Raw genomic sequence first — 27914 nt, forward strand, 5'->3', positions numbered from 1 at the left:
CAAATGGTGTAGAGGTAACTGCTTTTTATGTTTCCAGACACACTGCTAATTTTGGAGTTTAACCTATTCTTTGCTGAATTAATTTAGGTTTAGCATTCTTGCTTTGTACTCTCTCTACTCTTAGAAACAATCTAATCAGGGTTCGATTAGAGATGTTGTTTGTGAACCAATATGGAACACTATGGCCAGATGTGGCATCATGGCCTGTCAAATTCATTGTCCTCAAGCAAGAAAGAGAATTGCCATTCTCATCACTTTCTGACACAGTTTGGGAGGTGATCTCACAATTTGACTCATGTTTTCAAATAAAGAGGTGTGAACTTGATCCATGAGTCGTACTGCATGGTTCAGCCATGTGAAGGTAGAACCTGTTCTGTTTCCATTCAGAACAGTCACAGTAGGCCCTGGCATTAGGTAACACCTGGCCCACATTCTAATTTGAGGAAAATTCAGAAAATTCTTATTTATGAGTCTTCATCACCACTAAGCTTTGGAATGAGATTTGCATCCAGGTGGGAAAGGGGAAGAGTATCTAAAAGAAAAATGGCTCACGCCTGTAATCCCAGCACTTTGGGAGGCCAAGGCGGGCGGATCACGAGGTCAGGAGATCGAGACCATCCTGGCTAGAACGGTGAAACCCCATCTCTACCAAAAATACAAAAAATTAGCCAGGCGCTGTGGCAGGCGCCTTTAGTCCCAGCTACTCGGGAGGCTGAGGCAGGAGAATGGCGTGAACCCGGGAGGTGGAGCTTGCAGTGAGCCGAGATTGCGCCACTGCACTACAGCCTGGGCGACAGAGTGAGACTCCATCTCAAAAGAAAAAGAAAAAGAAAAAGAAAAAGAAAAAGAAAGGAAAGGAAAGGAAAGAAAATAAAAGAAAAGAAAAGAAAAGAAGAAAAGAAAAATGGGCTTTGAAATCAAATAGATTTGTGTTAAGTCACTATTCTGTCACTTAGAAGGTTGTATGCCAATGAGGACCAATTCATTTTAATGGCCATAAAATAAGTTACTAACACCAAGAGTTTTCCAAATGTATGTTAGTTGGTTTTACTAGAAATCCTGCAAAAGTTATTTTAAACATTTGTTGCAATTTCATTACCATATTAAAATATGTGTGTGTGTGCATGAGAGAGAGAGAGGCAGGGAGAGAGAGAAAGAGGCAGGGAGAGAGAGTTGCCAGTGGTTCCCCTTCACGGCTGTCATTTATGTTGCTAAAATGCAAATCATGTCACTACCCTGCCACAGCAGTCCCCTTTTATATGTGGATTTTCTTTCTGGGGTTTCAATCATCTGAGGTCAACTGAGGTTCAAAAATATTAAATAAAAAAATTCCAGAAATAAGCAATTCATAAGTTTTAAACTGCACACCGTTCTGAGTAGCATGAGGAAATCTCTCACCATCTCACTTTGCCATCCCACTCAGGATGTGAATCAACCCTTTCTCCAGCATATTCAGGCCATTGACTCTGCCTGCCTATTATTAATAGTCACTTAGTAGCCATCTGCATTATCAGATCAACTATCATGGTATTGCAGTGCTTGTGTTCAAGAAACCCTTGCTTTACTTCATAATGGCACCAAAGTGCAAGAATAGTGATGCTGGTAATTCAAATATGCCAAAGAGAAGCCAAAGAGTGCTTCCTTTCACAGAAATGATGAAAGTTCTTGACTTAATAAAGAGAAAAAAATCATATTTTGAGGTTGTTTTATATACATATATAATAATTATAACAGTATATGTACTTATAATTGTTCTATTTTATTATTAGTGTTAATCTCTTACTGTGCTTAATTTATAAATTAAACTCTCTCATAAGTATGTAGATACAGGAAAAAACATAGTATATGTAGGGTTTGGTACTATCTGTGGTTTCAGGCATCCACTGGGAGTCTTGGAATGTAACCTTGGCAAATAAGGGGGAAAGACTCTTAACAGCCAGCCTTCAAAGGCACTTCCTTGCCAGAGGATTATAGTCCAAGGCCCTGAGAAGGCTGGAGAAAAGCATTATATGCCACTCTCACTGTGGCTTCTATCACTGCCCATTTCAGTCTCGCATACACACACTCACACTATGCACCATGAAACCATCACCAATATTAAGACACTGAATATATCCATCATTTCCAAAAGTTTCTCCTTTACTTTCTTTTTCCTGCCCGGCCCTGATTCCCTAGGTAACTATTGTTTTGTTTTCTGTCACTGTAGATTAGTTTGCATTTTCTAGTATTGTATGGATCATACAGTTGTTGTTTCTTTGAAAGCTGGCTTCTTTAATATCAGTGTAATTATTATGAGATTATCCTATATTGTTGCATGTATCCGTAGCTCATTCATTTTTATTGTATGATTCTATTGTATGGCTTTACCACTGTTTATAGATTCAATTTACCTATTAATGGATATTTGGGTTGTTTCCAATTGGGGAGCATTACAAATAATGGTTCTACAAAGAATCATCTATAAGTCTTCTATACATGTATAATTTAATTCACTTGAATAAATTCTTAAGACTGGAAGAACTGGGTCATATGGAAGGTGTGTTTAACTTTTTAAGAAATTGTCAAAATATTTTCCCAAGAATTTGTATTATTTTACATGCTAACAAGCAGTATATGAGAATTTCAAACACTCCACATCCTTGCCGACACATGGTATGGTCATTCTTTTTAATTTTAGACATTGTGATAGGTGTGTTCAGGCCACTGTTGTGGTTTCAATTTAAATTTCTCTAATGTCGGTGGCTCAAGCCTGTAATCCCAGCACTTTGGGAGGCTGAGACGGGTGGATCACGAGGTCAGGAGATCGAGACCAGCCTGGCTAACACGGTGAAACCACGTCTCTACTAAAAAAATACAAAAAACTAGCCGGGCGAGGTGGCGGGCGACTGTAGTCCCAGCTACTGGGGAGGCTGAGGCAGGAGAATATCCTAAACCCAGGAGGCGGAGCTTGCAGTGAGCTGAGATCCGGCCACTGCACTCCAGCCTGGGCGACAGATCGAGACTCCGTCTCAAAAAATAAATAAATAAATAAATAAACAAATTTCTCTAATGATTATGAGGAACTACTTATTTGTCATCCATACGTATTCTTTGGTGAAGTATCCATAAGAAATCGTTTGTCTAATTATTATTATTATTATTTCTTAACATCATATTGAAGAGTTCTTTTATGTATTCCAGAAAAAAAGTCTGTTACCAGGTAATTGATTTGCACACACTGTTTTGAAATCTATGGTTTTTAAATATTCTCTTAGTAGTTTATTTTAAAGAGCAAAAATAATTATTTGTGATGAAGCCTAATTTATCAGTATTTTCTTATGCAGATTATGCTTTCATTGTTGTGTCTAAGAAACTGTTGCCTAATTCAAGGGCATAAAGGCTTTCTTCTATGTTTTCTTCTAGATGTTTTATAGTTTTACATTTTACATTTATATAAATGATCTATCTTGAGTTAATTTTTGTATAGAGTGAGGTATGGATTCACATTCACATTTGCTGCATATGAATATCTAGTTGTTAGGCCGGGCGCGGTGGCTCAAGCCTGTAATCCCAGCACTTTGGGAGGCCGAGACGGGCGGATCACGAGGTCAGGAGATCGAGACCATCCTGGCTAACACGGTGAAACCCCGTCTCTACTAAAAAATACAAAAATCTAGCCGGGCAAGGTGGCGGGCGACTGTAGTCCCAGCTACTCGGGAGGCTGAGGCAGGAGAATGGCGTAAACCCGGGAGGCGGAGCTTGCAGTGAGCTGAGATCCGGCCACTGCTCTCCAGCCCGGGCGACAGAGCGAGACTCCGTCTCAAAAAAAAAAAAAAAAAAAAAGAATATCTAGTTGTTTCAAAAACATTTGTTGAAAAGGCTATCTTTTTTTTTTTTTTTCACTGAATTGCTTATGCCAAAAATCAATTGTCATTAATGTATGGATCTACTGCTCTGGATTTCTATTCTGTTCCCTTGATCTTTATGTCTATCTTTATGCCAACACCACACTGTTATGTTCCTGTAACATATAATAGGACATGAAGTCAGTCCGTGTAATTCCTCCAAGTTTCCACTTCTTTCTCTTTTGTTTCAGCTACTCTAGGTACCTCATATTGCCATATGAGTCTTAGGATCAGCTTGATAATTTTTACCAGAAAAAAAAATCGAATGGGATTTTTATTGAAATTTCATTGAATCTGTAGATACGTTTCAGAAGGATTAAAATCTTAATATTGAGTCTTACAATTCATGACCACAGATTATCTCTCAAGTTTAAAAAAAAAATCTTCCAACAATGCTTTTTGTTCTCAGTACACAAGTCTTAACACACCTTCCATCATATTTTTCCCTAAGTTTTTCACATTTTAATACCATTTTAAATCGTATTTTAAAAAATCAATTTCAGTTTTCAGTTGTATCCTGACACCTTGCTGAACTTATGTATTAGCTCTAATAGCTATTTTGTAGCCTCCATAAAATTCTCTGCACAGTCAATCATGTCATATGCAATTTTAACTTTTCCATTTTAATCTGGATTCTCTCTCATGCACTCTGTCTCGTCCCTCCCGAACTTCCTCCTTTTTCTTCCTTCTCCTCCCTTCCCTTTTCTTCCACTCCACTCTCCTTCTTCATCTTCCATCTCTTCTCCCCACTTCCCTCCCTCTATTCCTTCTGTATGTTCTCTCATTGTTTTGATTTAAAACCTTTAGCAAAAGTTTGAATACAAGTGGTGAAGGCAGATATCCTTACCTTGTTCTTGATCTCAGTCTTTCATTCAGTCTTTCATCATTTTCTGACCTTTAAAGTTTGCTTCTAATGTCAATTTAGTAAGAGTTTTTATCAGGAAAGTAAGTTGAATTTTTAAAATACTTTTTCTTTCTCTATTTAGATGATGATATGGGTTACTTTTACATCAGTTAATATAATGAGCTACATTTAATGGTTTTCATATGTTAAGTCCACCATGCATTCCCACAATAAATCCTAATTGTATAGCCTGTGTTACTCATTTTATATACTGTTGAATGAAATGTACTAAAGTTCTATTCAGATTTTTTGCATGTAAGTTCATGAAGAATATTAGCTTACTGTAGCAATATTTTTGTCTGGTTTAGGTATCAAGGTAATGCTGGTCAGAAATAATTAGTTGGGAAATGTAGCTTTTCTTCAATTTTCTACAATAATTTGCATGGAAATGATACTATTTCTCTTTTAACTTTTCAGTGAAATTCACGAGTAAAGTCATCTTGACCTAGGAATGTCTTTATGGGAAACATTAACTATAAATTCAATTTATTTAATAGTTATAGGGCCATTCAATTTATCTATTTTTTCTTGAGTGAGTATTTTAGTTATCTATGGCTACCGTAACAAATTATCACAAACTTGGTGGTAATTTATGAAAATTACCACCACAAAATTATTTTCTAGCAGTACTTGCAACCAGAAGTCCAAAATCAAAATATCTGCAGGACCAGGCTCCCTCCACCAGCTCCTAGGGAGAATCCTGCCTTGCCTTGTGCAGCTTCCACTGGCTCCTGGCATTCACTGGCTTGTGACAGTATAACCCCTGTCTTTGTCTCATTCTCACTTGACCTTCAGTCCTGTGTCTCTGTGTGTGGAAATCTCTCTCCCTTCTCTTATGAGACACCAGTCATTGGATTTAGGACTCAACGAGAATTTCATCTTGAGATCCTTAATAGTTAAGTCTGCAAAGACTAACATGGGAGACACTCTCTCCACACTACAGCAAGCTATGATACTTGGCGTCTTTCCAAAGATTTGTCCATTTCATCTAAGTTGTCAAAATTATTGAGATGAGGTTTTTTTTAATAATAATTGGCCCTCTCACTTTCTTGATCTTGGTAATGTGTGTCTATTCTATTTTTAATCTATATCAGTCTAACTAGAGGTTTATCAATTGTACTGACCTTTTCAAATAATAAGCTTTATGTTTCATTGGTTTTCTCTATTGTTTTTCTGTCTTCTATTTCATCAAAGGAGAGTGCATGAAATCTTTATTTCTTGTCTTTTGCTTAGCTCACATTGAATTTTTTTTTTTTTTTTTTTCCTAAACAGGATCTCACTTTGATGCCCAGGCTGGATGACAATGGCATGATCACAGCTCACTGCAGCCTCGACCTCCTGGGCTCAAGCGATCTTCTCACCTCAGCCTCCCAAATAACTGGGACTGCAGGTATGCACCACCATGTTCAGCTAATTTTTTATATTTTTTGTAGAGATGAGGTTGCACTATCTTGTCCAGGCTGTTCTCGTACTCCTGAACTCAAGCAGATTGCCGGCCTCGGCCTCCCAAAGTGCTAGGATTACAGAAGGCAGAGCCTGACCTTTCAACTGCTTAAGGCGGAAGCTGAGGTAATCTGGTTGACTTTCCTTATTTTTAAAAGTAGGGATTTAGTGTTATTACACTTCCTCTAAGTTCTATTTTAGCAAAATCCCACAAATTCTGATATGATGAATTTCACTTTTATCCAGCTAATGATACTTCCTGATATGCCTCTTATTATTATTATTTTTAGACCATGGGTTATTGAGAAGGGTGTTATTCCATTTCCAAAGATTTGAGTATTTTCCAGACATCTTTTCTTATTGATTTCCAATTTAATTCCATTGTAGACATAGAAGGTATCTGTGTGACTTAAATTATTTTAAAGTCATTAAAACATATCTTATGGCCCAGAATATAGTCTATCTTGATAAATGTTCCATGTGTACTTGAAAAGAATATATTTCCTGCTCTGGTTGGGTGGCATATTCTATAAATGTCAGGTTAAGATGGCTTTTAGTGTGGTTTAAATAATCAATAACCTTACTGATTTTCTGGGTTTTTGGTCCCATCTGTTATGAAAGAGGGATTACAATCTCAAATTATGACTGTAGATTCATAGATATCTACTTGCTGATCTGATAGTTTTTGTTTTATATATTTCAAAGCTGTGTTATTAGGTGCATAACGGTTTAGAGTTGTTACTTCCACTTCCTGAGTTGACTTCCTTTATAACAATTATAAAACAATAATGACCCTCTTTATTCCTGGTAATAGTCTTTGTCTAAAATCCACTTTGATATTACTATGGCTACTTCAGCTTTCTTTAGCTTAGTGTTAGCATGACTTATTTTTCCTTTTTCTTTACTTTTAACCTTTTTGAATTTCTATATTTAATATGTGTTACTTATAGTTGGAATATATTTTTTCAATCTCATAATTTTTCAGTTTTAATTGAGATGGTTAGACTATTTATATGTAATGTTATTATGTAAATATCTAGCTTTAAATCTATCTTCATGCTTTTTTTTTAACATTATTTGTCCCATATTCTTTTTAGCCTTTTCCTGTTTATTCTGCCTTATTTTAGATTAACTATATATTTTTCCATGGTGTATATGTGCCACATTTTCTTAATCCAGTCTTAATTCAGTCTGTCATTGATGGACATTTGGTTTGATTCCAAGTCTTTGCTATTGTGAATAGTACTGCAATAAACATACATGTGCATGTGTCTTTATAGCAGCATGATTTATAATCCTTTGGGTATATATCCAGTAATGGAATGGCTGGGTCAAATGGTATTTCTAGTTCTAGTTCCTTGAGGAATCGCCACACTGTTTTCCACAATTGTTCAACTAGTTTACAGTCCCACCAACAGTGTAAAAGTGTTCCTATTTCTCCACATCCTGTCCAGCACCTGTTGTTTCCTGACTTTTTAATGATTGCCATTCTAACTGGTGTGAGATGGTATCTCATTGTGGTTTTGATTTGTATTTCTCTGAAGGCCAGTGATGATGAGCATTTTTTCATGTGTCTGTTGGCTGCATAAATGTCTTCTTTTGAGAAGTGTCTATTCATATCCTTTGCCCACTTTTTGATGGGGTTGTTTTTTTCTTGTAAATTTGTTTGAGTTCTTTGTAAGTTCTGGATATTAGCCCTGTGTCAGATGGGTAGATTGCAAAAATTTTCTCTCATTCTGTAGGTTGCCTGTTCACTCTGATGGTAGCAGCCATAAAAAAGGATGAATTTGTGTCCTCTGTAGGGACATGGATGCAGCTGGAAACCGTCATTCTCAGCAAACTATCACAAGAACAGAAAACCAAACACCGCATGTTCTCACTCATAGGTGGGAATTGAATAATGAGATCACCTGGACACAGGAAGGGGAACATCATACACCAGGGCCTATTGTGGGGTGGGAGGCATTGGGAGGGATAGCATTAGGAGATATACCTAATGTAAATGACGAGTTAATGGGTGCAGCACACCAACATGGCACATGTATACTTATGTAACAAACCTGCACATTGTGCACGTGTACCCTAGAACATAAAGTATAATAAAAAAAAAAACTATATTTTTTTCAAATTCCTTTTTACCTTTTTTTAAGCTATACCTCTTTGTTTTATTATTCCAGTAATTGTTTTAAGCTTTATAGTATACATCTTTAATTTATTACAGTCTACTTTCAAGTGCTATAATAACATTTTCTATATGGTATATGAATCTTACAATAATATAGTTTAATTTCTCCCCTCCTGGACTTTTGTTATTACTGTTAAACATGTTAGTTCTATATATACTATAAAACCCAAACTACTTACTTAATTTGTTAATATTTTTGCTTTAAGCAATCAATTATCTTTTAAATATATTTTACTTAAAGACTATTTTAATATTCAGCCATATACTTACCATTTCTGGTGTTCTGTATTACTTTCTGTGGATGTGTGTACTAACAATTTTTTATTTTTAAATACAAACACTGTACCCACAAGTTAAATATAAGAAACTAATCTTTCCACGTCATGACTTAAAGTTTTGGGGTTTTTTTACAATTGATTTATTGAAATGAAATTCGCATGTGATACAATTCACCGATTTAAAGCACATAATTCAAATTTTTAGTATATTCACAGAGTTGTGCAACCATCACCACAATCTCAATATAGGATATATTTAGCACCAAAAAAGAAGCCCTGTACCCTTTATCAGTCACTCCTTCTTTTCTCTCAGTTCTCCTTTTACCTGCTTCTAAGCAAACACTAATCTACTTTCTGTCTCTATAGATTCATCTATTCTGGATATTTTATTAAATTGAATATGACCATAATTGGTGTTTTGTTATCTTTTCTGACTGGCTTCTTTTACTTAGCATGTTTTCAAGATTCCTCCATGTTGTAGCATGTATCAATACTTTCTTCTGTTGTATCGATGGATAATATTCTATTGTATGAATATACTATATTTTGTTTATACATTCATCAGTTGATAAACATTTGAGTTGTTTCCACATTTTGGCTATTGTGAGTACTGCTGTAATGAACATTTATGTGCAGGTTTTGGAATAAAGTTATGTTTTCAATTCTCTTGGGTATACAACCAGGAGTAAATTTGCTGAGTCATATCTCATAATTCTGTTTATCATTTTGAGGAGCTGCCAAAGTGCTTTCCAAAGTGGCTGCATCATTCTACATTCCCTGCCAGCAGTACATCATGATTCCAATGTGTACATATACTTGCCAATACTTGTTTTTTATTACAGCCATCCTAGTGGGTGTGAGGTAAAATCACAGTGTTGTTTTGATTTGTATTTCCCTGGTAGGTAATGATGTGTGATTTTTTCACATGTTTATTGAACATGCGTGTACTATCTTTGGAGAATATCAGGTTCTTTGCCCATTTAAAAAAAAACTGGTGATTCATCTTTTTTATTGTTGAGATATAACAATTATTTATACATTCTTAATACAAGTCCCTTATCAGATATGTGATTTACAAATATTTTCTCTTATCCAGTGGGTTTTAACTTTATTGATAACATGAAGTATAGCATTTCTTTTATTTTGTGAAGTCCTATTTACCTACTTTTTCGTTTGTCACTTATACTTCTGGTATCGTATCTACTTAGCAAATACTTTATACGAGTCAATGACCTAAGCCCTAAGGTATATATATACAATCATAAAAGAAATGTATGTGGTTCCTGCTTTTATGCGGATTAAATTTAGTGGGAGACCCCGGCATTTATTTAAAATAACACATAAACATACAATTGTAAACTTATTAGTTCTGTGAAGGAGAAAGCAGAGAGCTATGAGGAAGTATAACAAGAACTAAATCTAAGCAGTGTGTATATGTGTGCATTTGTGTGTGTGTGTGCGTGTGTGTGTGTTTCAGTAGAGAGTTGTCAAGAAAGTGTTTCCTGATGAAGCAGTGTTTTAATTGAGATCTGTAAGACCAGAAGAGGAAAGGGCAATGGAGAAAGTTTTCTAGGAAAAAAGGACCTGAGCAGACATGTCATCTATAGAAACTGAAACGAAAAGTGTGGAGTTACAGAGAGAGCAAGGGTGAGAGAAAATCAGATGAGGCTATAGAAGTAAGTAGGGATAACAGCATAGAGTGTCTTGTAAACCATGCTAAGGATTTTAATATTTTCCCTAAGAGAAGGGAAAGTGATTGGAGGGTTAATCGCTTTGGCTACAGTCTAGAAAACAGATTGTGAGGAGAATAAGTGTTAGTAAGCTGGCCAGTTAGGAGGCAATCATTTAGGCAATGGTGATGACGTGGCATGGAGTATGGTAATAGTAGTACAGGTGAAGCAAAGGAAAGAAACTGGAGGGGTATTTGCTTAGAAGAATGAACAAGTCTAGACCTTGAGTAAGATATGGGACTTTGCACACGGGATTGATTGCCACATTTGTCCTAGAAGGAAGAAGGTGTACTCTGTGCCCCAAGTCTTAAAATTATCTGATCTAGTTCTCAAACAAACACTTAGCTGTCCCTCAGTAAGACTGAGTACTTGAATTTCTTGCTTTCTTTGGCTTCCAGATCTGATATTATTAACTTATTTTTATCTTTTCTCCTATATAGAGGCTCTATATCATGCTTCAGATGTAATATTTGATATAAATCTTCAAGTGCTGATATTACAGTCACTTCTCTGCTAAATTCTATGCATTTATCTCCATATATATATTTTTTTCATCTGGTAGCCAATAGTACAACCTGTCTAGTCAAGTTCAGTCTTCTAGAACTAAACCATGTGACTGAATTTCTTATAAGCAATACCCTAGAATGTGGAGTGGGCAAGGAGAATTTGCCCTCTCTGACCATTCATTGCAAACCAATCTCTAGTACAGATAAGCCAGGTCTATAACTGACATATCATATTAAAAGCTCGGGAACTGAGATGCTTCAACAACGGGAACAATGTTAATGTTTACAGTATCTCCTTATCCTGAGTTTCCCTAATCAGACCACCTATTCACCACAACCTCTGCAGAACACAATAAGAAATTTACTGTTTCTTTCAAACATAAAAATTGATAAACTTCTTCCTAGATGCTTAATTACTTTCTCCTCCTGTGATTCCCTATATTATGGCTCCAGCATTTGCAGTGCATATTCTTGTAATTGCTCCTATATGTAATTACATTTACATAAGACCTACATAATTTTGCCTGCATTATAAGGTGATGATTCATTTTTCAGAAACTTTTTTGATGTCCCAAACAGGATACATTGGAGCTATATTTATTTCTTACAAGAAATGCTAAAGTAAGTAAAAACATATGTATATTATTAGCCTGTCACAGGCTAGTGTTCAGAAATTTGGAAATTAATATTCAAATAGGTGTAAGTAGAATAGAAATTAGTAGAAAAGGCATACTCATGTAAGAGTGTCAAGTTATTATTTCCTTGTAACATCAGGAAAGGTATAACATCAAAAGATATATATTATATACCAAGTATAATAAAAATAGAAGCACTCCATAATGACAATAAAAATCTAATGAAAGAATTTTCCCCTAAAGTTGCAAATATTCCACTCCATTTATGTATGAAACCCACTGGGCTTCAATACAGTAAGGCTTTGGATTCAACTGCATCTGAATCCAAATCCTAGACCTGCAGCTTTTAGCTGAATGATTTTGGACAAGTTATTTAGTTTCTCTGAGTTGAATTTTCCCATCAGTAAAGTTGGGATAATAATGCATACTTCAGAACATTGCTATAGGATTAAGTAAGATAGCTAAGAGAAATTAAAGAGTGCTTGCTCTACAATAGGTGATCAGCAAATTTTAGTTTCATTCTCTATCAGTTCTTTTCTTTATGGAATTTTATGTTTCTTACTAGTGTGTTTTGGTTGTTGGTAGGCAAGACAAGTAACTAAAATTATTTTATATGTGGAGCTAATTTAAAAAAAAATTGCAGTGGTTTCCAGACTTTTGTGAAATATCAGAATCACCTGCAGATTTTATTAAAGCATACGTTGCTGTGTACCACCATTAGAGTTTTTGATTCAGTAGGTCTGAGGTCAGCCCAAGAATCTGTAGTTCTAAAAAGTGATGCATTGCTAGTTGCATGCATTCTCCAACCACAGTTGGAGAACTGTTGCAGTGATACATGTGCAACAACCAAAACAAGATAGTGGGAGCGGGAAGGATTGGGCAGATCATGGCAGACAGGAGGCAGAACTAGATTGCAACTCTGACTGGAGGCTCGCATCATGAATCTTTGCTTCAAAACGACTGCAGGTATAAATCAGGAAACCCAAGAGAACCCACAGAGCCTCTAAAGGAAGCAGACTGCTCCTGCAGGACAAAGGAGACATTCCAAGCACTGTGAGTGCTCAAACTTTGGAAATGGGAAAGAGAGATCATCTGCCCCCAAACACACACCCTCACTGGGGAAACTGAAGGTCTAGATTACGAGACAAGATTCTGACCTTACCTGGAGCTGAGTCAATCGAGAGAGCCAAGTAAAATGCAAGGGTAGAGGAAGCAGCGGGAAAAGTTCTGTGAGCTTGATGGGTCCCCTACCAAACCATTTCTGCCTGGCCTCATAGGTGTCCTTTGGGAGGGTGGACAGAGGCATTGGGAAAAGGCCACAGGGAGAAGGAAATCTCTAGCTGAACTTTGTAACAACTTGAACTGATCAAGAAGTCTCCTGGCCAGAACTCAGGGAAGGGCATGAATCTGGTATGCAGACTCCACAGGCAGGGGAAAAAGGAAAGGCATACTTGCTTTTCAACTGGGAGGCAGGTAGCTTGGGGCAAGTTCTCAGTCCTGCTTGCCCACTGCCTGGAAACAGACTTGGTGCCGTTGGGGATGGGGACATGGTGGGAGTGAGACTGGCCCTTTGGATTCTGTGGGAGCTGGGTGAGGCTTGTGACTGCTGGCTTTCCCCCAGCTCGCTGACAACCTGCATGACACAGTGGAGATAACAATAATCCTCCTAGGAACATAACTCCACTGACCTGGGGACATCATCTCCATCACCCACAGCAGTCGCAGCAAGACCCATCCAAGGAAAGTCTGAGCTCAGACATGCCTAGCCCTGCCTCAACCCAATGGTTCTTCTCTACTCACCCTAGTAACTGAAGACAAAGTGTGTATATTCTTGGAAGTTTTAGGGTCCCACCCACCTCCTGTTCCTACCCATACTACCATAGCTGATGCTCTCTGGAAAGTGCCACCTCCTGGCAGGATGCCAACCAGCACAGAAATAGTGCATTAAACCACCAAAGCTAAGAAATCTAAGAGTCCATTTCACCACCCCTGCCACCTCCACCAGAACAGGTGCTGGTATCCACGGCTGAAAGACCTACAGGTGGTTCACATCACAGGACTGTCTGCAGACAACCTCCAGTACCAGCCTGGAGCCTGGTAGACTTGCTGGGTGGCTAGATTCAGCAGAGAGATAACAATCACTACAGCTCTGCTCTCAGGAAGCCACATTCATAAAAGGGGGAGAGTACTACATCAAGGGAACACCCCATGGGACAAAAGAATCTGAACAACAGCCTTCAGCCCCAGACCTTGCCTCTGACAGAGTCTACCCAAACGAGAAGGAATCAGAAAATCAACTCTGGTAATATGACAAAACAAGGTTCTTTAACACCTCCCCAGAAAATCACACTAGCTCACCAGCAATGGATCCAAACCAAGAAGAAATCCCTGATTTACCTAAAAAAGAATTCAGGAGGTTGGTTATTAAGCTAACCAGGGAGGCACGAGAGAAAGGTGAAGCCCAATGTAAGGAAATAAAAAAAAAAAAAATGACACAAGAAGTGAAGGGAGAAATATTCAATGAAATAGATAGCATAAATAAAAAACAATAAAAACTTCAGGAAACAATGGTCACTCATAGAAATGCAAAGTGCTCAGCAATAACATCGAACAAGTAGAAGACAGAAATTCAGACTCAAAGACAAGGTTCTTGAATTAACCAAATCCAACAAAGACAAAGAAAAAAGATTAAGAAAATATGAACAAAGCCTCCAAGAAATCTGGTACTATGTTAAATGACCAAACCTAAGAATAATTGTCATTTCTGAAGAAGAAAAGAAATCTAAAAGTTTGGAAAACATATTTGGGGGAATAAACGAGGGAAACTTCCCCAGCCTTGCTGGAGACCTAGCCATCCAAATACAAGAAACACAAAGAACACCTGGGAAATTCATTACAAAAAGATCTTCACCTAGGCACGTTGTCATCAGGTTATCTAAAGTTAAGACGAAGGAAAGAATCTTAAGAGCTGTGAGACAAAAGTACCAGGTAACCTATAAAGGAAAACCTATCAGATTAACAGCAGATTTCTCAGCAGAAACCCTACAAGCTAGAAGAAATTGGGGTCCTATCTTCAGCCTCCTCAAACAAAACAATTATCAGCCAAGAATTTTGCATCCATCGAAGCTAAGCTTCATATATGAAGAAAATATATAGTCTTTTTCAGACAAACAAGTGCTGAGAAAATTCACCATTACCAAGCCACTGGTACAAGAACTGTTAAAAGGAGCACTAAATCTTGAAACAAATCCTGGAAACACATCAAAACAGAACCTCTTTAAAGCATAAATCTCACAGGACCTATAAAACAAAAATACAATAAAAATAAACAAGATATACAGGCAACAAATATCACGATAAATAGAATGGTACCTCACATCTCAATACTAACATTGCATGTAAATGGCCTAAATGCTCCACTTAAAAGATACAGAATTGCAGAATGGATGAGAATTCACCAGCTAACTATCTGCTGCCTTCAAGAGATTCGCCTAATATGTAAGGATTCACATAAACTTAAGGTAAAGGGGTGGAAAAATAAATTTTATGCAAATAGACAAGAAAAGCAAGCAGGAGTAGCTATTCTTATATTAGACAAAACAAACCTTCAATCAACAGCAGTTAAAAAAGACAAAAAGTGACATTACATAATGTCTCTATTTATATAATGATAAAAGGCCTTGTCCAAGAGGAAAATATTACAATTCTAAACATATATGCATCTAACACCATAACTCTCAAATTCATAAAACAATTACTAGTACACCTAAGAAATGAGATAGACAGCAACACAATAATAGTGGGAGACTTCAATACTCCACTGAGAGCACTAGACAGGTCATCAAGACAGAAAGTCAACAAAGAAACAATGGATTTAAACTATACCCTGGAACACATGGACTTAACAGATATATACAGAATACTCCATGCAACAACCACAGAATATACATTCTATTCAACTGTGCATGGAACTTTCTCTAAGATATACCATATGATAGGCCACAAAATGAGCCTCAATACATTTAAGAAAATTGAAATTATATCAGGTACTCACTCAGACCATAGTGGAATAAAACTGTAAATGAACTCCAAAAGGAAATTTCAAAACCATGCAAATACATGGAAATTAAATAACCTGCTCTGGAATGATCGTTGGGTCAAAAATGAAATCAAGATGGAAATTTAAAAATTATTTGAACTGAACAACAATAGTGACACAACCTATCAAAACTTCTGGGATACAGCAAAAGTGGTGCTAAGAGGAAAGTTCATAGCCCTAAACTCCTACATCAAAAAGTCTGAAAGACACAGACAGTCTAAGATAACACCTCAATGAACTAGAGAAACAAGAACAAACCAAACTCAATCTCAGCAGAAGAAAGGAAATAACCAAGATCAGTGCAGAACTAAATGAAATTGAAACAAAAAAAATTACAAAAGATAAATGAAACAAAGAGCTTGTTCTTTGAAAAGATACATAAAATTCATAGACCATTAGCAAGATTAGCCAAGAAAAGAAGAGAGAAAATCTAGATAAGTTCAATAAGCAATGAAACAGGAGATACTACAACAGACACCACAGAAATACAAAAGATCATTCAAGGTTACTATGAACACCTTTATACAAATAAACTAGAAAATCTAGAAGAGATGGATAAATTCCTGGAAATATACAACCCTCCTAGCTTAAATCAGAAAGAATTAGATACCCCAAACAGACCAATAAGAAGCAGCAAGATTTAAATGGCAATTTAAAAATTACCAACAAAAAAAAAGTCCAGGACCAGACAGATTCACAGCATAATTCTACCACACATTCAAAGAAGGATTGGTGCCAATCCTATGGACACTATTCCACAAGATAGAGAAATAGGGAACCCTCCCTAAATTATTATAAAGCCCAGGAAAGGATATAACCAAAAAAGAAAACTATAGACCAATATCCCTGATGAATATAGATGCTAAAATCCTTAAGAAAATACAAGTTAACCAAATCCAACAACATATCAAAAAGGGAATCCACCATGATCAAGTGGGTTTCATACCAGGGATGCAGGGATGGTTTAACATATACAAGTCAATAAATGGGATACACCACATAAACAATTAAAAATAACAATCACATGATCATCTCAGTAGATGCAGAGAAAGCATTTGGCAAAATCCAGCATCATTTGTGATTATAACTCTCAGCAAAATCAGCATACAAGGGACATACCTCAATGTGATAAAAGTCATCTATGACAAACCCACAGCCAACATAATACTAAAGGGGGAAAAGTTTAAAGGATTTCCTTATAGAAGTGGAACAATACAAGGATGCCCACCCTCACCACTCCTCTTCAACATAGTACTGGAAGTCCTAGACAGAGCAGTCAGACAAGAGAAAGAAATAAAAGGCATCCAAATTGGTAAAGAGGAAGTCAAAGTGTCACTGTTCGCTGATGATATGATCATTTACCTAGAAAACTCTAGAGACTCCTCCAGAAAGCTCCGAGAACTGAGAAAATAATTCAGAAAAGTTTCCAGATATAAAATTAATGTACACAAATCAGTAGCTCTTCTATACACCAACAGTAACCAAGCTGAGACTAAAATCAAGAACTCAATCCCCTTTACAATAGCTAAACAAAACAAAACAAAACAAAAAAAGTAGTAATATACCTAACCAAGGAGGTGAAAGACCTTTACAAGGAAAACTACAAAATACTGCTGAAAGAAATCATAGACGACACAAGCAAATGGAAACACATACCGTGCTCATGGATGGGTAGAATCAATATTGTGAAAATCACCATACTGCCAAAAGCAATCTACAAATTCAATGCAAGTCCCATCAAAATACCACCATCATTCTTCACAGAATTAGAAAAAAAAATCATAAACTTATATGGAACAAGAAAATAGCCCACATAGCCAAAGCAAGACTAAGCAAAAAGAACAAATCTGGATGCATCACACTACCTGATTTCAAACTATACTATAAGGCCATGGTCACCAAAACAGTGTGGTACTGGTATAAACATAGGCTGATCTTCGACAAAGCATACCAAAACATAAAGTGGGGAAAGGACAACCTTTTCACCAAATGGTGCTGAGATAATTGGCTAGCCATATGTAGGAAAATGAAACTGTATTCTCATCTCTCGCCTTACACAAAAATCAACTCAAAATTGATTAAGGACTTAAATCTAAGACCTGAAACCATAAAAATTCTAGATAATGTTGAACAAAACCTTCTAGACATTGGCTTAAATAAGCAAGGATGTCATGACCAAGAACCCAAAACCAAATGCAGTAAGAATGAAAATAAACAGCTAGGACTTAATTAAACTAAGGAGCTTTTGCACGGCAAAAGGAGCAGTCAGCAGAGCAAACAGACAACCCACAGAGTGGCAGAAAATCTTCACAATCTATACATCTGACAAAGGACTAATATCCAGAATCTACAACGAATTCGAACAAATCAGCAAGAAAAAATCAATCCTATCAAAAAGTGGGAAAAGGACACGAATAGACAATTCTCAAAAGAAGATATACAGATGGCCCACAAACATATGAAAAAATGCTCAACATCACTAATGATCAGAGAAATGCAAATCAAAACCACAGTGCAATACCACCTTACTCCTGCAAGAATGACCAGAATCAAAAAAAAAAAAAAAAAATAGCAGATGCCAACAGGGAACACTGCTACACTGCTGGTGGGAATGCAGACTACTACAACCACTATGCAAAACAGTGTGAAGTTTCCTTAAAGAACTACCATTTGATTCAGCAAGCCCACTACTGGGTATCTACCTGGAGGAAAAGAAGTTATTATACAAAAATGATACTTGCACATGCATGTTTATAGCAGCACAATTCATAATGGCAAAAACGTGAAACAAATCCATCAATCCACGAGTGGATAAATAAACTGTCATATATATATGAATGACATGTGTGTGTGTGTGTGTGTGTGTGTGTGTGTGTGTGTGTGTACAAAATTAAATACTACTCAGCCATTAAAAAGAACGAATTAATGGCATTCACAGCGACCTGGATGATATTGTAGACTATTATTCCAAGTGAAGTACCTCAGAAATGAAAAACCAAACATCTTATGTTCTCACTCATAAGTGGGAGCTAAGCTATGAGGATGCAAAGGCATAAGAATGACACAATGGATTCTGGGGACTCAGGAGTAAAGGATGGGTGGGAACAGGGTGAGAGATAAGAGACTTCAAATAGGGTTCAGTGTATACTGCTAGAGTGATGAGTGTACCAAAACCTCACAAAGTACCACTGAAGAACTTACCCATGTAACCAAACACCACCTGTTCCCCAATAGCCTATGGAAATAAAAAATTCTTTTTAAATAAATAAAAAATAAAGTTAAAAAGACTTTTTAAAAGATAATTGGTAAAAAGGGAGAGAAAACCACATTTTCCAAAGTCATATTTACTGTTCTAAACTTTCACTATAATCTACTGAAGAGTTAGAACAATCCCACAGATGGGAATCAGCATACCCAGAATTACCCTCTTTTGGTGTGGCCTTGGGCATGTTACTTTGCTATTCTTAGTTTTGGTTTCTCCATCCTAAAAACTACGGGACTGAAATAGGTCAGTGTCCTTAAAACTGTGTTTTCTAAGCACTGGGAGATCAGAGCAAACTGAAGGATGGTCTTCACGGTGGAATTGAACAGACAAAAATTGAACAGACAAGAATCTCATTCCCACACAGATTAGCTCTCCTTATAGAACTCTTAATATAATATAGTTCTACAGAAGAAGCCAAACCAAATCAAAATAAGTAAACACAATCCAGTCTGAAACATCTTTAGGCTAGATGATATCTGTGGTCACTTTTACTATGGTTTTCTCAAATATTGAGCTCCATATATGGAGCATTCTGTACTCCTAGCTTTCTGTGACTATAATGATAAGCAATAGCAATAAAGACCTTAGACATTACAAATTTCAAACTTCAAGCTATATTCAGTGCACTTTTGGTATTAAGAAGTTTTCATTTCCAATGATTTGCAAGCAGATAAGCCATTCTTATTGCCTATGCTAACTCTCTGTGTGTGTGTGTGTGTGTGTGTGTGTGTGTATCTCACTCTAATAATTCGAGCAACTTCATAATACAGCTAGCATTTTTGAGTGCTTGCTCTGTGTCACCTAGTATACTAAGAGCTTAAAATGTATTTTTAGTTCAATCCTTAGAAACTAACTCTTTTAAGTAATATTATTATTCCCAATCCAGAAATGCATAAACTCTAGCACAAATAATTTAACTAGCTTGCTCATGAGCCACAGGTAGTAAAAGGCAAGGGTGGGACTTGAACCTAAGTCTACTTGTCTATAACTTTATGTTGTACTTATCCTATGAGGAGATTCAAATAATCAGAGAGTTATCAAATGGAGCAATTAAAATATATAGATCTCTTTGATATATAAAAAAATAAAATTAAAAAAAAAAAGAAGGATATTAAATCCCTCTGTGAGAGGAGCTAGGCTTTCTCCAGCAGGAAAGTTTCATCCAGTGAGTAGGAAGAAGGAGAGCTTAAGGTTTGCCCAGAGTCATGGAGGCGATGGTATGCACTATTAAACACTATTACTTTATTTCTTTATTTTTCAAATGTGTGCTTGGCTGAAAGTCTTTAGCTAAGTTTATGACATTAAAACAAACAACAGCATACGCTAAGTGAACTGCTATAGTCAAAAGCAGTGACAACTGTGTATGTTTTGGGGAGGTGGTAAGATATGAAATAGGGAAAGTATGATGAGACAGATATCCCACTGTAATGCCACCACCTCGACCAAGAAGACTAATAACTATGTAATGGGTGTTGACTCCAAATATGCTTCATTTTAATCTTCTAATTGCATATGAATAAAGCTTTAATGGAGCAGATTAGACTCACGGCCCAATAATCTAAAGAGAACTGGATAGTGTTTTTCTACAAACTCTGAGCAGATCAGTAGCTGGATGACTCCTTATAATTCAAAGATACTCATCCCTTTTATTAATAATTGTTTAAGCAATTCAGCCAAAAAATAAAGGATCACCATACAATGAGCCCTATGATTGAGACTTATATTCAGAAAATCTTGTTATAACTCTTGAAGTGATGGTAACTTACATCCTAAATTGGGTTTTAGAGCTGCTCTGCCTTAATACAGGCTTTCACAGGTGAAACAGTTTCTTGGGATATTGGCTAACTAAGAGCCTAACCCCAGTCTGGGCTGTTCATTTTTATTTTGCAGCTTTATTCATTATCTATTCTCAACAAGTATCTGTGAAGGTTGAAGAAAAATAATGATCACAAAATTTATGTAAATAAAGTTTTTACAGACAAAAAGAGAGAGAGCAGAAAAGGGAATCACCTTCGCCTCAACTTTTTCCTTAACTATGAATCATTGACACATACATTGTATTTTTAAATTTTTCTCATAAGGTATAATTAGAAATTCCAATGAAAAATACTAAGGAATAAACATAGAAACAGAAGATAAACATGACCAGTATGAAAGAAATTAGTTAGCTATTGTAAGATCTTTACCTTTTTGATAACTAAGTGTCATGAACAACTGATTTTTATAGCATTCTCAGCCAATAAGCACAGGAAACATATAATATTAATAAAAGTAATACTATACAAATGAATAGTGTTAATCCATTCATAGGCTCTTCTAATCCTTCTATTATATACTAATGCATCTGGCATGAAATTCCATTTATTCTGTTTCTTTTTTCAAGGTTTCTCCCAATTTCTTTGTCAAATTCAACATCTTTAAAGGTAAATATTTCATTTTACCATCATGCTACAGTTGTTTGTTCATTTTTCAGAGTAGGTAGTTGAGCTACTTCAAAATGACATTATTTTGCAGGTTACAGATCTTTACAACTTTGACGAGCTCCTGATTTTCACATGACAATTTTTATCTCACCTTCTTGAAAAATGCATGCAAAGACTGTGAGCTTTGGGGTTAATTTGTGGTTTTAGCCCCTACATTTTCACATTTCAGGGAAACATCTGTCCTAGTAATCATTGTTGTTTTTATGTCAACTGACAATGCATTCAAATACTGCTTAAAATAAGAAGACACCATGGGCTTCCAGTGCATACCAAACAGAACAGTGAACACCCAGATTACATTAGAAGGACTGTGACTGAAGACATTTAGACAGAATATGTGTTGATAGGGTAATTATTAGGTGGAGTAAATTGCAATGTAGAAGCCTCAAAAAGTACTTGTACAAATAGTTTCTTTTCCACAAAAGAGGTCTTGTGTTTGAAAAAAAAAAAAAAAAGTCTTTTAAATTCTACTAACTTCCAAAATCAATTGCCCCAAGTTCAATTGTAAGAATATTTTTAGTGTTCCTCTCTGAAATGCAGAATACATATTAATTTTGAGTGAATAATTTTTAGTACTGGAAATCATACCTGATCTGGTGGTTTCTTCTTCACTCCATGCAGTGAGAATCAATAGATGGATGTGGTGAGCCAGTTACCTCGGGTGATCTAAAATGCAAAAGGCATTTTAAAATTAGGAAAAGAAACCTGCAAACTTCAATAATAATGGCCTCATAATAGGATGTTTTTCAGTCAATCAGCAACATTTACTGTGTATCCACGGTGTACTGAGCCCAGTTTTAGGTGGGCATGGAGATGTAAAAGAAAGAGTAGAGAGAATCTAGCTTAATGCTGATAAAGACTTGTGAAATAAATGAATAGTAAATGAAAATAGAAAAAATATCATAATCATTTTTCTGGATGACTAGTTTATAAATTATTTGGGAAGGAAAGATATCACATATTTGATATATATATTTATGTAATCATTCAAAAATATTTTAATTTGTATCACTTTTTATATGCTGAGCAGAGAGACATAGTACCTCCGAGCTTAAAGCTTTGGTTTCAAGGTGCATATACACTGTGGATACATAAAGAAACTAAAATTTCTGAGATCTCACTGTGTTCTGTGTTTGTCTTTATGAGGTTTATTGACGAAATCACTTTTGCCTCTCAGAAATATCTTATTTCCACATGGTTATTTACATGGCAACTGAGATTAAGGTAATGAACACCATTTATAGTAGTGTCAAACTCAAGCCTGCTACTAATATCAATTTACTTTGACCATGACCCGGGGGTAGTTACTAGACAATTCCCCAAAGGCTATAGGCAAACCAAAGATATGGATGGCAAATGGATAAAGAAGATCAATAAAAATGATATAGGCCAATGAAATAAGACTTCATGTTTTATTTCTCATTATTGTATTTACAGTTAGAAAATGTCTGGCATACTTAACAAAAGCAAGCTAAATTAGTAAATGAGGAATGCCAGGAAGATATAACTCAAACATCTATATCAAATATGCACCCAAATAATATAAATGCTTAGCACCATCTTTGAATTATCTATGATTACAACCTTTATTTAAAATAAATTATGGCATTGTATTTATAATTGGAGGAAAACATTATTTTGCCAGCTACAGCCACAGCAGTTTTAAATACACACAGAAACTTCTTAAATAGAGGTCCCTTGTTTTAATGTAATTTGATGTAGTTTTTCAAGTCTTTAATTGGTGTTTTTTAAAGATATACTACTTTCTCTAAGAGAAAAAGAAGAATTTGGAGATCCCAGGTACTCTGAAAGGTAGAAGGGATAAGATGAGGGGAGGAGAACAGAGGAGGAAGAAGAGGAAAGAAGGAATCAATGAAATAGATGGCCATCCCCAAAGACTTCCAAATTTTCAGTAACATAGACAAAATTCATGTATAATGTGATATAGGCATACTTTTGTATATATTGGAAAAAGGAATGCATTTCAGATGGAATTTACACAGCTCGGAAGAATACAAACTCCCAGGTAATTAACACACATTTTACGAAGAGCTATTTAAATTTCATAGGCTATGAAATTCAGAGAGGTATTCAAAAAATTTCATGTAGATTAAAGATCTTGAAGAACTTAAATACCACAATAATATTATTTATGCAATATAAAATATAAATATCAATCTCAGTGTAGTAGGCTGAATAACCACTCCCCACTTCAAGATGTGCACGTTCCGATCCCTAGAACCTGTGAATGTTCCCACGTACGGTAAAAGGGACTGTGCAGATGTGATTAAATTAAGGATCTTGAGATAGAGACATTATTATGAATTATCTGGGTAAGCCCAAATATAACCAGAAAGGTTCATATAAGTAAGAGATGGAGGCAAGAGGGACCATCACAGAGAGATTTAAAGATGCTATGCTGCTGGATTTGAGATGATAGAAGGGACCATATACGCAAAGGATGCAGGGACTTGCGAAACTGAAAAAGGCCAGGAAAAAAATTCTCCCCTAAAGAAAGACTCTAAATTTATGCTAAATTGTTAGAGCAACAATAACAAACTAACACACTAAGTAAAATCTTGATTAACGAGGAGTCAGATTTGGATTGAAACTATCAAAAGTTTTCAACACATGGTCAAATAATAAGAAAACAATCAGATTGTTTAGGTATATGTAGAGGGAAAGGATACACACCACTGAAGTGAAGCCCTTAATATGGTAAATTTTATTTTATGTAAAATTTTATATTATGCAAATTATATCTAAAAAAATCAGTAAATCACCTGATGAATAAAGATCGCACAATAATAAGCAAGTTTTATTTTAATCTATTGTTTGAACCATTTCAATGCAACACTAATCTATTTTCTTTTGCTTTCTGAAAATATGATGATAATGATAATGATGATGATAATCATAACAATTTTGATGAAGACAATAGCCATGTTGCTTTTTGTCCAGGCTGATTCTTTTAGAGTCTGTTCCTAGCCTAAAGAAATATAATACATTAAAGAAAAAAAAAGCACTTTCTAATTATAATACTCACCATGCAATTACTTGATTCTGATCCGCTAGGGAGTCTGATCCACTCTCTAACATTGTTCCTTACTTCTTTTGGACCACCTTTTTTTTTAATTGATTTCTACCCAACTTAACCTCAGCCCCAGATTCTTTTTGTCAGCCTGATTCTACTCTGGATACCGCTTTCACCTCTGCTCCAGAGTGACTCTGTGATCTGCCTTTCAAGAGGAACCTAGTGCCTCAACTTGGTCTTCCTCTACACTGAGATACAGCTAGACAGTCCATCCCCAAATCCAGAGCAGATAATGGAAAGTATCTTTCTCTACGTCATCATCAACAGGATATTGATCAATATCATAATAAAAAGAAAAATGGAATTATGAAAAAAGGAAGTAGGTCAAGACAGTGCCCGGAAGGAAGGCTTTTTTGTGGTGGAGCCTTGAAGATAGTAAGGAGCTTGGTACATATGATGGGGGGACATGAGCTCAGATGTGGAGAGACAGAGCAAATGAAGATGGTCCAGAAAATCCAGCTCTATCCTACTATAGCCCACAGCTAATAGTATTGTTCTAGAGATTAGAGAAGATGGGAGAAAAAAATAAAACCTGATTGAGCTTAGCAGTTTTTCAGTTTACAATATTGAACATTGTGTCAATAAAATATAACTCCAAGCATCCATCACAAAGATCATAATGAAATAAAGAGATGTGAGTGTTCAGTAAGATCTGCTCTGAAGATTTTTATAACATTCACTTCTTGGATTCACATTTAAGAGGACTATGTCAACAGAAATCTTCGGAATATTTTTATATTTTGTGAAATAGCACTTTTATGTTTAAGCTGGTATTTAGTGACTGTGATGGGCCAAGAGTTGTAATAATTACTTTCTGTGTATCATATTATTTAGTCATCACGATAAATGCAAAATTTGGTACTATCTTTTTTATTTTATAAACTCTAAAACTAAAGATCAAAGAAATTAAATAACTTTACCTGATTGGTAAACACTGATACAGATTCAATTTTATGTCTGTCCTACTACAAACTTGTGCTTTAAACTCTTTTGGGATATAATATATATTTATATACAAATAGTGTAGTGTGTTGCCACTACTAAAGCCAAAATTTCAGCTTTAAAAAAAGATCATTTGGGTCTTCTATAAAACGTAGATAATGTTATTCACAAGACAAAGTGTTTTGTGCTGTATTTATTGCCTTTTTCTCTCATTTGAGGACATATGCCTCATAGAAAATAACTGAATATTCTCATAGAGAAAGCCCTTTCCTTCTTTCAGCATTTTGCCACTATTGCAAAAAGACTGTCCCAATTTCAAAGGACAGATGCAACGACTAATGGCAAATAAGTAATGGAAGCTTTCATGGGTGACTCAGTAAGTTATCAAAACTTAAAATGTATAGAAAAGTGTCACTCTGGAAAACAGAATTATTTAAAGCCATTCCTAATAAAGTGATGCCAGAAATTGACAATACACATCAGTTTCAGAGATCTATAATTAATCTTATCAGTGGATGTGGCAGGACAGATTGCTATTTAAACTTGCATCTTGATGAGACTTCTCGCTCATGTACTGTATCAGTACAGAACTCACTAGGTACTCAAGGGATGGAAATCCATCACAGTGGTTTTATAGTCCAGTTCATGCTCATTGCATGCCCTGACTTGTGCTTGGTGGCATTAAATAGCTAACTAACTGTGACCACGGTGTTGTCGAAAAAGCGGCAGCTTTTAGTGCATTTTTTATACACACTGTTGAAGAACAAATATAAAATTAAAAAGTCTCTGTCCAAGACTTGAGATAGAATTAATGGTCAGGGGGAAAATGCAATCTGTGCTTAGTTCCTGTAATTGAATTATATTACAAAGCTTTCTAAATATAGGTATGCATCATAGTCTGTAATGGTTAGAGTGAAATGTGAAGGATCATAAGCAATAATTCTGTCATTAAATTTTAATGTGTAAGCACAACTTGGATAGGAAAGCATGCTTCTAAACCTTACAATACTAGAGAAGGCAAATTATTTTGAAACCTGAGACATGAGTTCAATTATTATCTTTCGGTACCACTTAAAACAGACAAAACAATTGCAGTTATGAGAAAAATGAAGATCTCTTAGTAAACAAATGGGTAAATTATAGAGTTTTATTTTGATCAGACTTATTCCTTGTTATTAAATTTGCTCTAGAAAAGCATTTAAAAAGAAAAAGACTAAAGGAAAGGAGTTGTTAGTTTTGCTCAGATGCTTTCTATTTGCCACTGTTCTTACTTTTTAAGTTTCTGTTGTTAATCAATAAAGCACAGCATGACACTAGGTTGTAATATGACACGTCCTTCCTTTATCCATTTATTTAATTAACATTACAATAAAGTTAATAAAATAGAGAAGTGCTTCTGTTATCAGAATAGCAAAAATGACAAAAGAAGAGCAGTTTAAATTCTCAAATTTAAGTCCAGGTAATTTGTAATCTGCATAGTATCGGAGAGGTAGGATATGATCTATTCTGCGATGTGCATTAGAATAGTGGATAGCAAAACAGAAATAAATATATATATTATATACATAGCAGGTAAAAGTCTAGGACTTACTGGATCGAGTTACAGTGATTTCTTGATATTCTGTGTGGGAACCTCCTTGCTTTAATGTGAGTCAGAGTAATTTTAGATAGCTGCTATTCTGTGGGCCTATTTTAGGCCATTTGCCTTGAATTGGCACCAAACATTAATTTTCTTTGTATTTTATTGAATAGCAACACTATATTATATGCTTATTTTGTCTATTTGTTGATTTTGTCTATTTGTCGCTGCGATGGAGGTTTTATGGTGATAATGATTGTCTCTCTTTCAGCCTTTTTACCCAAAGACTTTTGTAGATTGATTTACTTTGATGGTTTATGAGGACCCAAAGACCATCTGATATCTAATATGCAGACATCAGATTGTAATTGTTTTTCTCTAGGTGCTTCCATCCAGGTTTGTCAAGGGTTCAGACCCATGGGGATAAAGGAAGTAGTGATCATTTATCATCATAAAGGTTTGAGAAGTTTTCCCAGAGCAGCCGTATTCACAATTTTATGTATTTTCTCATGCAAAGTTACTCTGGAATCTGTTTCTTTCTTTATCTTTATTTCTTTGTAATGTTGTAATGTTTTGTTCACTTGCTAATGTTTACTCTACTCATACTGAATTTCTTCTACTTTCTAGAATGCATCCCATGCCTCACTGTCTCTGGTCCTTCAGTCCATCTGTCTGTAATATTCTTTTCCTTCAATCCCATTGCTGTGTGCAGCTGGTGGACTTTTACTCATCCTTAAGGTTAGTCCAGGTGTCACTTCTCTCAAGAAATATTTCCTGACTCTCTGAATCTAGGTTTCGTGTCCCTGTTATACGATCTCATATTATCACTGATGTTCCCATCACAAGGTTTACCATTCCCATCACCACCTCCATTATAACGATTTGAC

The 27914-nt window shown here is 35.7% G+C and overlaps 1 long non-coding RNA gene across 1 annotated transcript in view; it reads right to left on the bottom strand.

The window, feature by feature from the left end:
- Nucleotides 1-22015: 22015 nt before the first annotated feature.
- LOC117080521 overlaps nucleotides 22016-27914 on the bottom strand; it is a 762281-nt gene continuing 756382 nt past the window's right edge. Inside the window, exon 3 of the long non-coding RNA XR_004435882.1 lies at nucleotides 22016-22078. This is a non-coding gene — a long non-coding RNA (uncharacterized LOC117080521). The remainder of the gene's footprint in view (nucleotides 22079-27914) is intronic.

This window comes from Trachypithecus francoisi, unplaced genomic scaffold (assembly GCF_009764315.1).
Source record: "Trachypithecus francoisi isolate TF-2019V2 unplaced genomic scaffold, Tfra_2.0 Lachesis_group8, whole genome shotgun sequence".
Taxonomy (NCBI): domain Eukaryota; kingdom Metazoa; phylum Chordata; class Mammalia; order Primates; family Cercopithecidae; genus Trachypithecus; species Trachypithecus francoisi.